Source organism: Dasypus novemcinctus, chromosome 20, assembly GCF_030445035.2.
Source record: "Dasypus novemcinctus isolate mDasNov1 chromosome 20, mDasNov1.1.hap2, whole genome shotgun sequence".
Taxonomy (NCBI): Eukaryota; Metazoa; Chordata; class Mammalia; order Cingulata; family Dasypodidae; genus Dasypus; species Dasypus novemcinctus.
This window is the reverse complement of record NC_080692.1, coordinates 20,996,486-21,013,255: the sequence shown is the minus strand read 5'-3', so window position 1 is coordinate 21,013,255 and position 16,770 is coordinate 20,996,486. Positions and strand designations below refer to the sequence as shown.

The following is a 16,770-nucleotide window of genomic DNA, read 5'->3' as shown; positions in this document are numbered from 1 at the left end:
AAATTAGATATTATTGGCTCCATTTTACAGCTAAAGGGCTATGGAAAAGAATTAAGAAAATGATAAAATTTAAGTAGGAATGTGGAATTCTATCAAAAGCCTTCAAATTCCCAGTCAGGATCACCTACCTGCTCATCTTGCCTAATTATGAGAAAAAATTTCAAAAGAGGTTGCTGTAAGCCTAAAATTATTCTTTAAAAAATAATTTTACTGTTTTTTAGTTTTAAACCACAGGTGAACCTTTTACAGATTTAATATACCTACCCCTATAGGTTTTACATATTACTATACAGTCTACTATCAGAAAAGGCAATCTCTTGGACTTACAATCAAACCAGTTGTTGAGATGATAGATGCTTCTGCTGTTATTTGATTTCCTCATTTATTTTCTTCCGCCAAAGTTATGTGCTTAAATGGTACTATGTTTCAAACTAAACTGTAGTATCAGTTATATCACATAACAGACCTTTTGTTTTGTTGGCCAGGATTAGCCAGTCTGAATCTTTATGCTATATCAGAAAAGCTGGCAGCAGTAGTTTTTAAGCACAGTCTTAAATTTGAACTTATAGTACTGCTAATTAGCAATACTAACGTGGTTTATCAAACCAATTTGAAAGCCAAATGCTGAATAACGATCTTAGCACCTCCAAAGTGGTACATCTTCCTATTATATACTCAATTATATCTCACCAACCAAAACTCTTGAACCTGTCAATCAAAGTTTCTTTTATTATAGACTTCTGATAAAGTTTTTGTGGCACTTCCCTATCATTATTGCTAGTAAAGATCTTGTGGTCTCACCAAATATGCTGTGTTTCATCTACAAAGAATATAAGAAAGGTAGCCATATAATACTGGCTACCACTCATATGTAAATATGCTGTTAGTTGTGGAATTTTGTTTTAGTGCCAGTTTGGGATCCTTTTTATTGCCGGGTTTCAATTTGCTGTGATCCAAATTACAGAGAGCCTCTCCATTTCACACTCACCATAAGTACCTAGTGTGTACTTACTACGAACATACAAGGAACTGAGCAACATACAAGGAACTGCTCCACTTCAAAACCAGCATTCAAAATCTGTTGAAGATTATATAATTTTTATGACTACTATCTTTTTTCACCAACTTTTCAGGGTTTTTGTCTGATAAGGGGTTCTGAGTGACCCTGAAGCAAGGGTCAATCTCATTTTATCACTACTATCTTTTTATAACGTTTTAGAGGGCAATTTAGCAATGCTTACCAAAATTTAACCTCAGCATACCCCAAATACAAGAAGCATTCAAAATACTAGATACATGTAACAAGGACATCATTGTTCTATTGTTTTCAGTAAAGAAAAAGGAAAAACAACCCATTTCTGTCTGTCAATAGGTGAACAATTAAAGAGACACATCTATAAAAAAATACTTAGTTACTTTCTTGGGAGTCTGAAATGATATAAAGATAAGATAGACAAAAAAAGATAAAGAAAAAAGATAAGGTAACAACAAAACCTGGAAAAAATAATACTTTTTGGTTATTAAAAAGCATAAGGCAAATCTAGATGTACTAACTTGGAAAGATGTCCAAAAAACAGGTTCAAAATGTAAGATATGGACTATAGTTAGCAATAATACTTTGATGGTGCTCTTTCATAACTTGTTACATGTTTCACAACAATGTGTTTTTGGTGGGGTAATATATAGGAGCCCTGTATGATGTTATGCATGTTTGTTTTATAAGTTCACTACTTTTATTATACACTTACTGTTTATGTATGTTTATGTATGAATGATATACTTCAATAAATTGTTTTTAAAATGAAAAAAAAAAAAAGATTCAGAATAGTTTTTTCGAGACCCACGGGTTCTATGGTCATGGCAGAAGGGGTTCACTGCCATGACAGATGGCCCTTCTTTGGACCTGGTGTTTCTGCGTGATGGAATTGGACTCAGAGGGGATCTCTTTTCACAAGACTTGCATGCTACTTTATTGGAATTGTAGTCGGTGCTGGGTTTAAGATATATGTAGGGGATTTGAATCTCTGGACTGATAATATGACACCCAGGCCCAGAGCCTCAACAGACTTCAGCTCCTACACTTTGATTTATTGGACTTACTCCACTCAGCTAACATGGAGTTGAAGAAGGTCAACCACCACAACATGGAGCCTAGAGTGTCTACAACTGGAAGCGGGAGGAGTGCATCCAGTACCCATGTGGAATCTAAGCCCTCACTTGACATAGATGTGCAATGGACACAACCAATCCAATGTCCACAGAGAAAATGTGGAATGGGTGTGGGAACGGTAGCCATGGTGGCTGCTGGGTGTGGGGAACGGGAGGAAGAGATGAGATGTGGAGGCGTTTTCGGGACCTGGAGTTGTCCTGGATAGTGCTTCAAGGACAATTATGGGACATTATAGATCCCCCCAGGGCCCACTGGATGGAACGTGAGAGAGTCTGGGCTATGATGTGGACCATTGACTATGGGGTGCAGTGATGCTCAGAGATGAACTTACCAGGTGCAATGGATGTGTCATGATGATGGGAGAGAGTGTTGCTGTGGGGGGAGTGGGGGGCGGGGACGGTGGGGTTGAATGGGACCTCATATTTTTCATAATGTAATTTAAAAAAATAAATAAATAATTAAAAAAAAAAAAAAAGAATAGTTTTTTCAACAAATGGTGCTGGAACTGGATATCCACAAGCAAAAGGCTGAATTTGGCCCCCTACCTCACAGCATACATAGAGAACAACTCAAAATAGATCAAAGACCTAAATGTAAGAACTAAAACTATAAAACCCTTAGTAGTAAACAAAGGACTAGGCAATTTCTTAGATATGACAACAAAAGCAAAAGGGATAAAAGAAAAACTAACATAATGGACTTCAATAAAATAAAAAATGTTTGCACATCAAATGATACCACCAGAAAGTGAAAAGATGACCCCACAGGCTGACATAAAATAAAAGCAAATCCTATCTGATAAGGGCTTAATATCCAGAATATATAAAAAACTCTAACAATTCAATAATAAAAAGACAAATAACCCAATTTAAAATGGGTAAAGTCAGGAAAGCAGATGTGGCTCAAGCAACTGAGCTCCTGCCCACCACATGGGAGGTCCATGGTTCGGTTCCAGGTGACTCCTAAAGAAGACAGCAAGATGGCATGACAGGTAGGCGCAGCAAGCTGACACAAGATGATGCAACAAGAGACACAAGAAGGAAAACAAAATGAGAGACACAACAAAGCAGGGAGCAGAGGTTCCCAGTGCCTCCTAAAGAAGACAAGCAAGACAGTGAGCTGACATGCTGGGCAGGTGCAGCAAGCTGATGTAACAAGATGATGTAACCAGAAACAGAAGAAGAAAAACATGAGAGATACAACAAAGCAGGGAGCAGAGGTGGCTCAAGTAATTACATGCCTCCCTCCAATATTCAATTTCTGATATCTCCTAAAGAAAAAAGGAAGACAACACACACAGCAAGTGCAAACAACGAGGGGGTGAGGAGAAATAAAAAAATAAAATAGACACATTTTTAAAAATGGGCAAAGTATATGACTAGAACTTCTCCAAAGACGAGATATGAATCACCAATAAGGACAGGATATGATGCTTAGCAGCATTGATCAATAGGGAAATGTAAATCAAAAGCACAATGAAATACCACTTCACATCAACTTTTTTTTTCTTCTAGAACCAAAGAGACATAAGTGTTGGTGAGGATCTACGGAAACTGAAACCCTCACACATTGCTGGTGGGAGTGTAATATGGTGCAGCCACTTGATAAAACAGTCTGCTAGCTCCTCAAACAGTAAAAAAGGAGTTACCATATGACCCAACAATTCTACTCATAAGTATGTAACCTAGAGAAATGAGAATACATGTCCAACAAAAGTCATGTACAAAAGCAGGATTATTCATAATAGCCCCAAAGTGGAATTAAGCCAAAATTCCATCAACTAAGGGATAAACAAAACATGGAATTCCCATACAATAGAATACTTTCAACAATAAAAAGGAATGAAGCACTGATGCATGCTCCAACATGGATGAACCTCAAAAGCACTTTGCTAACTCAAGGAAGCCAGTTACAAAATCCTACATATGAGTTTATAAACCAGCGGCCAGGGTTCCTCAGGGATAGGACTGCTGAATGGAAGACAAGAACCATTCCAGTGTGAATTAATCAGAGACTTAGAACTCTAGGACTTGTTGGCTCTAAGTACAGCCTGCTTGTGTTTTCTTTGTAAACTTCTTACAGCAGGCTCCCATTCGCCTCATCCATAACAGGAGGGGTGTGAACGTATGTGTATGCATGTGTTGTATGTGTATGTGTATGGACGTATATGTGTCGAGGGTGGGAAATGAAATGACAGTTATTCTTGCATAGGCACAACACTCTAATATCCCTCCCCTAGAAGATGTGAAATTCAGCCCTTGGAAAGAAGTCGTATTAGAAATGTTTGATGTCCTTATTTTTAAAATACTACGTATGATTCCATTTGTATAAAATGTCCAGAATATGCAAAAGAAAGTAGACGTAGTGGCTGCCTAGGGCTGGGCTGGGAGAGGGAGAGTGGGGAGTGACTGTAAGCGAACACAAGCTTTCTTTTTGAGGGTGATGAAATGTTCTAAAATTAGATTTGGGGGAGTGGATGTGGCTCAAGCTGTTCAGAGCAACTGTTTCCCACATGGGGGATCCTGGGTTGGGTTCCTGGTGCCTCCTAAAGAAAAAACAAAATAAAAAACAATCAACAAGCAAAACAAATGAAAAAAAAAACCAATACTGGGGAGCCGATGTGGCTCAGTGGTTGAGCGCTGGCTTTCCACATGCAAGATCCCGGTTCAATTCCCAACCTGGTTCCTCAAAAAAAAAGATTTTGGTGATGGCTGCACAACTCTGTAAATATTTTAAAAACTATTAAACTGCACGCATAAAATGGGTGAGTTTTATAGCATGCAAATTATATCTCAATAAAGCTGTTGAAAAATAAGATTCAATGTAGGTATTGTATTTTCAGTATATAAGTTTATTTTTGAAAGAAAAAAACAGATGTGTGGGATGCCTATAGGCACAGAATTCCAGAATGATAAGCACACACCGTTAACAACAATCAACCCAAAAGTAGATTGTCAAAAATTACTATCCAAACAAGACATTTTTACCTGTTAAAAAGAGTAGTATTGGGAAGTAGATGTGGCTCAACCAGTTAGACACCTGCCAACCACATGGGAGGTCCTGGGTTAAGGTCCTGGTGCCTCCTAAAGAAAAGACAAGCAGACGCCACACCCGCCGCAACGAACTAGATGCTGTACCCACTGCAACGAGCAAACACCTAAATGAGCAGATGCCACAAGCAAAGAGATGCCTCAGTCCATGGGGAGCGGATGTGGCTCAGGCCATTGGGCACTTGCCTCCCATATGGGAGGTCCTGGGTTCAGTTCCCAGTGCCTCCTGGAGAAGGTGAGCAGACAGATGAGAGAATGACTGGGGAGAGAGATAAATTTAAAAATAAATGCATGTTTTAAAAAAATAGCAATAATTATACAGTTATGTTGTCATAAGTGTAAATCACAGAGGGTAGTGGAACAAGGAAGTTTCCCATAACGCATACGTTCATATATTTTACTTACGTAATTTTATAGAAGCAATCACTGATCATTACTCCCTTTCTGCAAATAGTACTTTAAATTGTAATTTTGCACCTAGTTCTCTGATATTAGCACACTGAGGTTTATATGGATTAGCATAGACAGCTTTTTACCAAGATTTCCATCAAAGTGCCTTGAATAGCCAAAGAGAGTTACTTCATGCTCCAAATGAAATTACAGAAGAGTAAGGTGTAGCCCAAAGAGACCATCTGCAGAAGCAACATAGCTTTAGAACCCCAAGTTTTAGGGGAGACTGCGAACTACAGGGTAAACTACTATCTGTGTAGTGCAGCAGTGCCCCCAAATGTGTTCACCGAGTGCAATGAGTGTGCCACAATGATGAGGGAGGTTGTTAGTGTGGGAGGAGTGGGGTGGGGAGGAGGCGGGTATACAGGAACCTCATATTTTTTAATGTAACATTTTTTTGTGATGTATATATCTTCAAAAAAATATAATTTACAAAAATGATGTGGTGGGGGTGGGGAGTGGGTTATATAGGAACCTCTTATGTTTCTTGTTTTTTTATGTTTTTTAATGTAACATTCCTTATGATCTGTTAACTTTAATTTAGAAAAAAAGGAACCCCAAGTTTTATCTTGAAAATCAATTTAGATTGTGCATTCTACTCTATAAATGGGTCTATTTTAAAACAAACACAACCCCATTCCCCTTTTATAATAATATCCATAACATGAATAACTATGACCTACCACAAAGAAACATTCTTGTGATTTAGCACAAGGGCCAGCAGCCACAGTCCACTGACCTAATTTGGTCCAATGTCTGTTTTTTTATTGCCTGCCAAAGAATGGTTTTTACATTTTTAAAAGGTTAAAAAAAATCAAAAGACAGATATTTCATGACATGTAAAAATTACATGAAATCCAACCTTGAGTGTCCGTAAATAAAGTTTTGTTGAAACAGCCACATTCACTCATTTGAGTTATCTATGGCTGCTTTCACACTACAACAACAAAGTTGAGCAGTTGAGACAGAGACTGAATGGCCCACAAAACCTAAGATATTTACTACCTGTAAAAAAGGTCTGCCAATCCCTGGCTTAGCATCTACTTGTTTAAACCAAGAAGTTGTGTTCCCTATTTAGCTGGGTATGTTGTTACAGCACAGCTTCCAATATAATTTAACCTCATGGAGGTTCAAGTTTGCATATCTACAAATTGAGGATAATGACACAAGGTTACTGCGAGAATTAAATGATTTAGCTCATAACAAGCACCCAATAAATGGCAACTACTCTATTATTATATAAGATTTTTGCTCTACTGAAGACTTCAATACTACAGAGAGATGCATCACCTAAATCTTGACTTTCTTGACAAGACAATGTTTTCACCATAATATCACCTTTTATAAACTTCTCTTAGGAACTTACCTTTCATTTTTTTAAAGATTTTTTTATTTTTTACTTATTTCTCTCCCCTTCCCCACCCCCCCCTCCCAGTTGTCTGCTGTGTCCATTCGCTGTGTTCTTCCGTGACCACTTCTATCCTTATCAGCAGCACCAGGAATCCGTGTTTCTTTTTGTTGCATCATCTTGCTGCATCAGCTCTCCATGTGTGCAGCGCCATTCCAGGGCAGGATGCACTTTTTTCGCGCTGGGCGGTTCTCCTTATGGGGTACTCCTTGCACATGGGGCTTCCCTATGCAGGGGACACCCCTGCATGGCAGGGCACTCCTTGCATGCATCAGCACTGAGCACGGGCCAGCTCATCATATGGGCCAGGAGGCCTGGGGTTTGAACCCTGGACCTCCCATGTGGTAGGGAGATGCTCTATCCATTGGGCCAAGTCTGCTTCCCAGGAACTTACCTTTCTGATGTTGGAAACCATTTCTAAGATTCCCCAGTATTTAAAAAAAAAAAAAAAAAAAAAAAGGCTTAAAGGTTCAAAATTTTATTGATATTAAAGTGTTGTTAAAATAAGTTACATCACAAATGCAGTACAGTCCCCTTTATTGAGTATTTCCTACTGTATGCCAGCAACTATGCTAAATACTTTACATATGATCTCATCTAATTATTACAATAAACCTTTAAGTATTATACTTCCATTTTACAGATGAAGTATCTGACCTTGAGAGATGAAGCCTTTTTCCCCAGGTCACACAGCTGATCAGTAATGGAGCTAGAAATCACAATTCTGACTCCCATCTCCCTCAGCATGTTAAATAAATATATTTTAAATGGTCAGAAGAGAGTCTGGAATTTCATTATTATGATATTTCATTAAGTCAGTAAGGAATCTTTTCAGTCAAGATGCCAACAAATGTGCTAAGGTTAGATTACAGAACTTTCAAGCCAGTGAATGGATTGTGAGAACCCTTGGGAGTTGATTACAGTGTAGAGAGGGGGTAAAGAGTCAGTAGATTTCATTGCATTCAAACTGATAATTATTTCCAGAAACTGGGGCAAACCTGTTCAAACCCTAAATGCCAATATTTTAAGGCCATATTTTTGCAAATATTGAGACACCCAAGAACACAGCTGGCCAGAACAAAATATTGGTTCTGGGAAAAGGTACATAAAGATCAGATTAGAACTGTTGGAAAAGACTCCTTTGAAATCTATCCTTTGTCATCTGAGGGTAAATGTTAATATTCGAGGCTCCACTGTCTTCTCCCTCTGGAACTAACTTAATCTGGAACTAACTTAATTGAATCTAGGGAATGGAAATCCATTTCCTAAGAGACCCATTTAGTAGAGAAACAAACAGAAAGCAGGGAAAATTGCTTGGGGAGAGGCAGGCAATGAGAAGAAAAAGTTGGCAACTGATGTGAGCATTCATCTGGCCCAAAGAATGCATCAAGGAAAATTATTTAAAATGAATCCCTATTCAATTTCCATATCCCACATAGCAAAATAAAAAACATTCTTTTGAGTGAACCAAATACAAAGGTTATTTAAAATGCATGATTTGATCCAGATGTTAAAGAATCCAATTATTGCTTATAGACTCAAAAATAAACATTACTGAGAACCTAAATTCATTCCCCCTTCTGCCTGATTCTCCCTTCCTCAGGGATTACATTTTCTCTTTTCAGTAATGTTATCTATTTTCCTTCTCTTTCTGGTATAAAGATGAAAGTACATTCTTTTGCCTAATAAAACCAAATAAATATTTTCATTCCCTCCCCACTGAATGAAATTAATACTCATTTGTACTTTACTAAAATATCTGATTTCTTCAATTACTCACCCTAAAAATTAGAAAGTAGTCAGTATCGGTTGTCATTTCTTTGCACAAATGGCTTCCAGAATATCTAGAGTAGATAATCTGATAATATGTGAGAAAAAGAAGAGAGGAGACTAGAAATCAAGAGGCTGGTGACATTATTTACCTGTTATGTGACTCTGAACATAGTACAACCTTTCTGAGCCTTAATTTTTCTACCTATAAAATGAAGAAGTCACCTGCCCTGCCTTCTTCACAGAGCTATAAAGCTCGAAAGAGAGCAAATATATGATAGCATGATAAGGCTGCATGGGATACACAGATGTGGACCATTGTTATTGATCTTTTTTTTTTTTTTTTTTTTTGCCAAACCTTCTCTTTTCGGAAACACAGCTTACTAGTTGGAGGACATCACCAAGATGGCAGAGTGAGATACTCCAGGGCTCCATCCCCACAGAAGCTTCAAACAGTAAGCAAAAACAGGCAAAACCAACTTTGTATTTTATGCATGATTTTTCTGTAAGGGAGGGAGGAAGAAAGGGGCAGACCATTCTTCTTTATCTGGAAGACAGGGAATTGTAGTAACCGAGCACCAGATTAAGAAAAAGGCAACTTAAAAACAGGAGGCAAACATTATGATGGCTAGATCCCTGGTCCCAGTTCTGGAGGAAGCAGAGTAAACCTTGTGCACATACTGGGGTGCATGTATGTCTATGTTATTCTGTCTGGCGGCAGTCTGAAGAGCCAAAATCAGGACCATCACAGACTCACCATCCCAGAGCTTGCCCTGTGCATACAGGAAGCTTGCTGGGAGGCTGAAGTGCTGTGGGGAAGTGGTTGAGTTATAGCTGCCTGAGGCAAAGGAGTGCCAACTTTGGGACAGCCAGTATGGCACCCGGGATTTGGAGAAAGACTACTTCCTTAGGAAAGGGAACATCTGAATCTGTGTGGGTGGGGGAATTCTTAGGGCCAGTGAGCAAGCCCTGGACAAGATATATGCACAGAAAAGTCTGGAAAAGACCCCACATTTTCATCTCAGGCTGTTCTTAGATGCATGGTTAGGCAGGCTAGGCTCTGAAGGAGAACACTCATACAGGCCAATCTGCAAAGACTGGGAAAGGTGTTTTTTGTTTTTTTGCTCCTGGCATTCAAGGAAATCTCTGTCATAACAATAGCTGCATAAAAGTCTAAGAAACAGACACCTCGTTGACTGAATTCCACAAACAGCACATTAAAATGGCCACCTTGCAACAAAACTTATTTTTGAAGAAGTTTTGGACCACAGAGGGGTTCAACTATGGCAGGGGAGGAACACTGGTATGGGGTGTTATTGATGGGGGACACATGGTTGGGTGGGAGTTCTCCAGGGCATTTACACAGAGTATATAAAAATGTTCAGATATTCGTTGGGTATTGTCTAGTAGTTAAGAGTTACAAACTGACAACTGAGGGAGTGCTGAGTTCCTAGCCAGGGGAGCTCTGTCACATTCCCCAATGGAACAGCAACAATCCTCCAAGTGCAAGGGCAAAGACCAGTGAAGAAGGATGTTCTAACGATAAGCCCCTGATACTGATGACTATGCTTATGAGCCTGTGTGCCTGTAATTTCACCCAGGCCTGGAGTTGCAGGGTGCCTAAGAGTTACCTCCTGAGAACCTCCATGTTGCTCAAATGTGGCCACTCTCTAAGCCAAACTCAGCATGTAAATGTATTACCTTCACCCCAGCATAGGACATGACTCCTGGGGATGAGTCTCCCTGGTGCCGAGGGATTACTACCAATCACCAGCTGGTGATGCAACTAGAAAAAGACCTTGAATCAAAAGGGGGAATGGTAAAGACAAATGAGTTATATGGCTAAGAGACTTCAAAATGAGTCGGGAGGTCATCAGAAGGGTCGCACTTACGCACATCTCAGCAGGATCCAGAGACAGCCAAAGTAGATACAACCCCAGGTACTGGTGCTCCTGAGGGCTACGGAGACACACAGATTCTACGGTCATAGCAGATGGCTCTGGAATTCAGTGCCTTGTCAGTAGGCCCTACTTTGGAATTTGTGCTCCTGAGAGTGACGGACTTACTCTCAGATGTAACCTTTCTATACATGCCTCTTCTGTCACTTTTACTGAACATGTGGTTGGTCCTGGGGTTGGTGTATATTCAGGAGACTTGAATCTCTGGACTGGCCACATGCCAGCTGGGCCCTGAGCCTCAGCAGAGTTGGAACTCCTACTCTTTGGTTTGTTGGACTTCCCCAGGTCAGCTAACAGGGAGGTGAAGATGGTCAATCATTGCACCAGGGAACTGAGAGTGCCTACAACTGCAAGCAGGAGAATGACATCCATCAACCAGGTGGGATCTAAGCCCTTTCTTGATTTAGAGGTAGAGTAGAAATCACCATCCCAGGGTCCACAGAATGGAGGAATAAAATATGGATTAGAGTGGAATTATTGGTATTTTACTATAGAACTATTGTGACTCTAGCAATGGAAGAAATTGTATCATTGATGTAGAGACAGTGGCCAGAATAGTTGCTGAGGGCAGAGAGAGCAAAGAAGAGATGTGATGTGGGGGCATTTTCAGGACTTGGAGTTGTCCTAAATGATACTGCAGGGACAGATACTGGATATTATATACCCTGCCATAAACCACTGAATGTAGTGGGGGAGATTGTAAACTACAATGCAAACTATAATCCATGCGGTGTAGCAATGCTCCAAAAATGTATTCACCAAATGCAATGAATGTACCACAATGATGAAAGAGGTTTTTGATGTGGGAGGAGTGGGGGTGGGGTGAGGGGATATATGGAAAAAAAAAAATTACCACACATACAAGGAAACAGGAAATGATACAAAAATGCAAGAAAAAGCATTAGAAACAGTTGATGAGAAAGACCAGGTTTTGGACATGCCCCAGACAAAGACTCTTAAAAAAAATGTTCCTATATATGCTTACAGAACTAAAGGATGAAGAAAATAGGGAAACAATAGATGAACAGAAATAAATAAATAAAAGAATTTCAGTAAAGAGAGAGGAATAATAGAAAGGAGCTGAAGACCAAATTAACTGAAATAAAAATTTCCTTAACAGGGTTGAATAGCAGATTGGAGCTGCCAGAAGAAAGAATCAATAAACTTGAAGATAAGACCATTGAAATTATGCAGTCTGAGAAGCAGAAAGAAAAAAAATGAAGAAAAGTGAACAGAGCCTTAAGAGACCTGTGGGACACCATCAGGCATACTAATATATGCATTAAGGAGTCCCAGAAGGAGAAGAGAGAGAAAGAAACAGAGAGAGAATATTTGAAGAAATAATGGCTGAAACTTGCCAAGTTTAATGAAAGACATGAATACACACATCCTAAAACGCTCAACAAACACCAAACAAGATGAACTCAAATAGGAGCCGATGTGGCTCAAGCAGTTAGGCACTCACCTCCCACATGGGAGGTCCCGGGTTCAGTTCCCTGTGCCTCCTAAAGAAGACAAGTAGACACAATGAGCAGTGAGCAGAAACAATGAGCAGAAAGACAAGGGAGCCATCTTGGGCAGGGGAGATGAACTCAAATAAACCCATACACCAAGACACATTATAATCTCTCAAATGTCAAAGCACAAAGAGAAAATCCTGAAAGCTCCATGAGAAGCAACCCATCATGTACAAGGGAGTCTCAAAAAGATTAAGTGCTGATTTCTCATCAGAAACCATGGAGGCAAGAAGGCAGTAAATTATATATTTAGAGTACTGAAAGAAAAAAAATAATTGTCATCTAAGAATTCTGTGCTCTGCAAAAGCACAGGGTAAGAACTCAGCCAAAACTCCCCTCCCTACTTTTGCCTCTAGTTGACCAGACATATCAAATGGCTACAACAAAATAACACTATGTTTCACTAGCAAACAGACAAAGGAAGCTGCTCCAGAGCCAGTGGATGTAGGAGCACTGGCTTCCCATAAACGAGGTACCGGGTTCATTCTCTGGCTCCAGTACCTCAAAAACAAACAAACAGGGAAGCGGACTTGGCCCAGTGGTTAGGGCGTCCATCTACCACATGGGAGGTCCGCAGTTCAAACCCCAGGCCTCCTTGACCCGTGTGCAGCTGGCCCATGCGCAGTGCCGATGCGCACAAGGAGAGCCGTGCCATGCAGGGGTGTTCCCCACGTAGGGGAGCCCCACGCGCAAGGAGTGTGCCCCGTAAAGAGAGCCACCCAGCCTGAAACAAAGTGCAGCCTGCCCAAGAATGGCGCCGCACACACGGAGAGCTGACACAGGAAGATGACGCAACAAAAAGAAACACAGATTCCTGTGCCGCTGACAACAACAGAAGTGGACAAAAGAAGACAACGCAGCAAATAGACACAGAGCACAGACAACTGGGGCAGGTGGGGGGGGGGAGAGAAATAAATAAATAAATATTTAAAAACAAACAAACAGGGAAGCGGACATGACTCAACTGGATAGAGCGTCCACCTACCGTATAGGAGGTCTAGGGTTCAATACCCAGGGCCTCCTGACCCATGTGGTGAATTGGCCCATGGGCAGTGCTGCTGCACGCAAGGAGTGCCATGCCACACAGAGATGCCCCCAGCGTAGGGGTGCCCCATACGCAGAATGTGTCCTGCAAGGAGAGCCGCCCTTGTCAAAAATGCAGCCAACCCAGGAGTGGCGCTACACACACGTAGAGCTAACGCAACAAGATGACGCAACAAAAAGAGACACAGATTCCTGGTGCCACTTGACAAGAATGCAAGCATACACAGAAGAACACACAACGAATGGACACAGAGAGCAGACAACAGGGGCAAGGGAGATAAATAAATCTTTTTAAAAAAACAAAAAACAAACAAAAACAGTTTCAATAGGGAAACAAATCAGTCCTCCACTAAATTCATTTCATTCTAAAACTAAAAATCAATGACAAACTATAGATTCATTGAAGTAGCTTCCTCCAAAGCCAAAGGGCAATGTTTCCTTTTTCCAGAAACCTATCAGAAAAATAATCTTTACTCTCTTGTTAGTCTTTTTTTTCTCTCATTATCACAGAAGAAAACTTTAAAACTTGCAGCAATTATAGTTCATATTTTAGAAAACACATCTGGCCCATGAAGAAAGTAGAGGTCGGAGTTTGTGACCCTAAAGATCAAAATCATCAAATTTTAAAGGTGGGAAAGGAAAATTAAGAGATTTCTTTAAACACACAGAATATCACTGGAAGGGCCTCATTTTCCAATTAAGAAAACTGAAGCCAAGGAAGTTAAACGACCTGCTCAGAATCACACTGCTGGATGGTGAAAAGGCTATACGTGACTCAGGGACCCAGTGAAAGTCTTCCCCACACCGCCGTGCTATAGAGTAAAACAGAAACTGCCAACTTATAAATAATGAAAACACTATTATAATACTTTTCAGAGGTGTGATCTTCCGGAGGTCCTGGTGATTTACACAATACAGTACAAATCACTCATATTTTCCCAGACGTTCTAAGGCAAAAGGACAGATATGACAATCCTCACTGCCAAGACTCCCAGCAAGTATTGAGTTAATAAAACAGCACTTGGATCAGCATGTGGGTTATGTGCCTTCTCTCAGACAAAAATGCATTTAAGCTTCAACCAGACCAGGAAAACTGCCGTTTTCATTTTTACTAGCAGTAAGGATGTACGATGAGACAGAAGAGATTTGGTAGTACATAGAGCTTATTCTAGTGAGTTGGCTCAAAGGAATTAAAGTAAAAGCAGACTCCAGAAAATTCTAGCTTGAAAAAAGCCTTGACAATCCCGCTGCGGAATTCTCTCCAGCAGTTGGGGGTGACTAAGGGAATTCTCAAGGCCCCTGCAAGTCCTGAGACCCTCCCATGTAGAGAAGCAAGGCAGCTTCATCTCCTCCTCAGTAGTCCCAGCATTCTTTCCTTTTGGTAAATTTTTCTTCCAATGGGCATGAATACAGAGAAAACAGGCGTTTCCATAGGAAATAATACGTAAGAGAAGCCAGAAATGAAAACTAAAAGGTCAGCTTGTGTAGCCTGAAACAGAAGGACCTTGGAAGAAAGGAGTTTTATTACAGGGGTTGCTCTTTCCTTTCTAGCTCTGTATGTGGCCTTCACATTTGGAGAAATACATGCATGTGAGCTATTAGGCCTTTACTGTAGCTGTTGGTGTTTGCCAAACATACTCTAGTCATGTAGTAGTTTGCCTGAGTATTTTTAAACATTGGATAATCTGTTGGTCAACAATTCAGTGATCTGGTGAGTTATTTTTAAAAAAAAGAGATCATGGGAACAGATAATAAGTCTGGATGGGACCTAACTTCCAGCCACTACTGCTGTTCATATTTCTCAAGAGAAAGCTTGGCATATTGTTTAAACCACAGAGCAAGACTTTGAGACAACTCTGGATCACAAGGTCACACTGGGAAGTCACTCTCACCACATCTTCAATTCTCTATCGCGGGGAAGTGGATCTGGCTCAACTGATAGAGCATCCGCCTACGACATGGGAGGTCCAGGGTTCAAACCCAGGGTCTCCTGACCCGTGTGGTGAGCTGGCCCATGCGCAGTGCTGATGTGTGCAAGTAGTGCCCTGCCATGTAGGGGAGCCCCACACGAAAGGAATGCGCCCTGTAAGGAGAACTGCCCATTGGGAAAAAAGCACAGCCTGCCCAAGAGTGGTGCCACACACAATGAGAGCTGATGCAGCAAGATGACACAACAAAAAGAGACACAGATTCCCAGTGCCGCTGACGAATGCAAGCAGACACAGAAGAAACACAGCAAATGGACACAGAGAGCCACCAACAGGGGTGTGGGGAGGGGGGCAGGAAGGGGAGAGAAATTAATAAAAAATAAATCTTTAAAAAAAAATTCTCTATCATGAACAAAAGGTCAGAGAGCTCAAGTTTCAGCACTAGCACACATTAAACTATTTGCACACATATGATATGCATGATTTAATCAAATAACTTTTCATAAAATAAGTAAAAAAATAAGTTCCAGCAGTAGCCAATCCCAACCACCTCCAGGGAATCTATAATGTATAATGCCTAGCCTCAAAGGTCCCAAGATGGCTGCTTCAAATTCCATCCTGAATTTTCACTAAATATTTGAAGCGTACTTGTTACTAATATTTCTACTTTGTTTAAAATAAATCTGCCTCATGGTAAAACACATAATTCAAAGAACATGAAAGTCAAAAGTTATCCTCACATTGAAAGGTATTAATACGGACTCTATCAATGTATCTCATTAAAAACATTAAAGATACAACCTGAAACCCAAAAAGCAGGAGATATTTCACTCCCTCTTAGCAACAAATGAGTTAAACTGTGATGGAAGCTGCGGTAACATTATCTAAGGATTCTAAGGTAAGAGAAATATTCGGTGACTTGCATACTCCCCTTTGACATCAATTTTTAAAATTAAAGAGCTGGTTTGTTTTAGAAGAAAAAAGGGGGGGAAATGTTTAATTATCTATCTCCTTAAACTTCAGTGCCAATAAATTATAATGGTTTTGGTTCCTGAGACCAATTTCAAAGTTACTTATTATTTTTTCCCCCAAAATAATGAGTCATATCAAACATCTGGTACCCATGAAACTTACTGCTTTAAAATTCATTCAATTATGATTTACTGAGTGCCCATAATTGAACAGTACCATCTGATTTCAACCAGAGAAACGGAATATTAACTTTACCTCCTCCTGGCATTTCCATATTCATATTTGTAAATGTGGATTATTTTTCTCTCCACTTGAAAAAAAGTGCAATGAACAAATTTCACAGAATGCCTATCACATAAACAGAACCTGATGAAGGTGGAAAGAGTATTCTCTACCCCAACACCTCCTTCGCGACAATTTTTTAAAATGGTTTAGAATTATTTAAATTTCAACTAGTCAAAATATCAGCCTAAATCCTTACTTGCCAAATCTTTATTTGCAGT

General features: G+C 40.1%; 1 protein-coding gene across 2 annotated transcripts in view; it reads right to left on the bottom strand.

Moving 5' to 3' along the window:
• Nucleotides 1-16,770, bottom strand: part of TULP3 (TUB like protein 3) — an 88,293-nt gene that overhangs the window by 70,604 nt on the left and 919 nt on the right. The gene's annotated exons all lie outside the window — the stretch shown is intronic.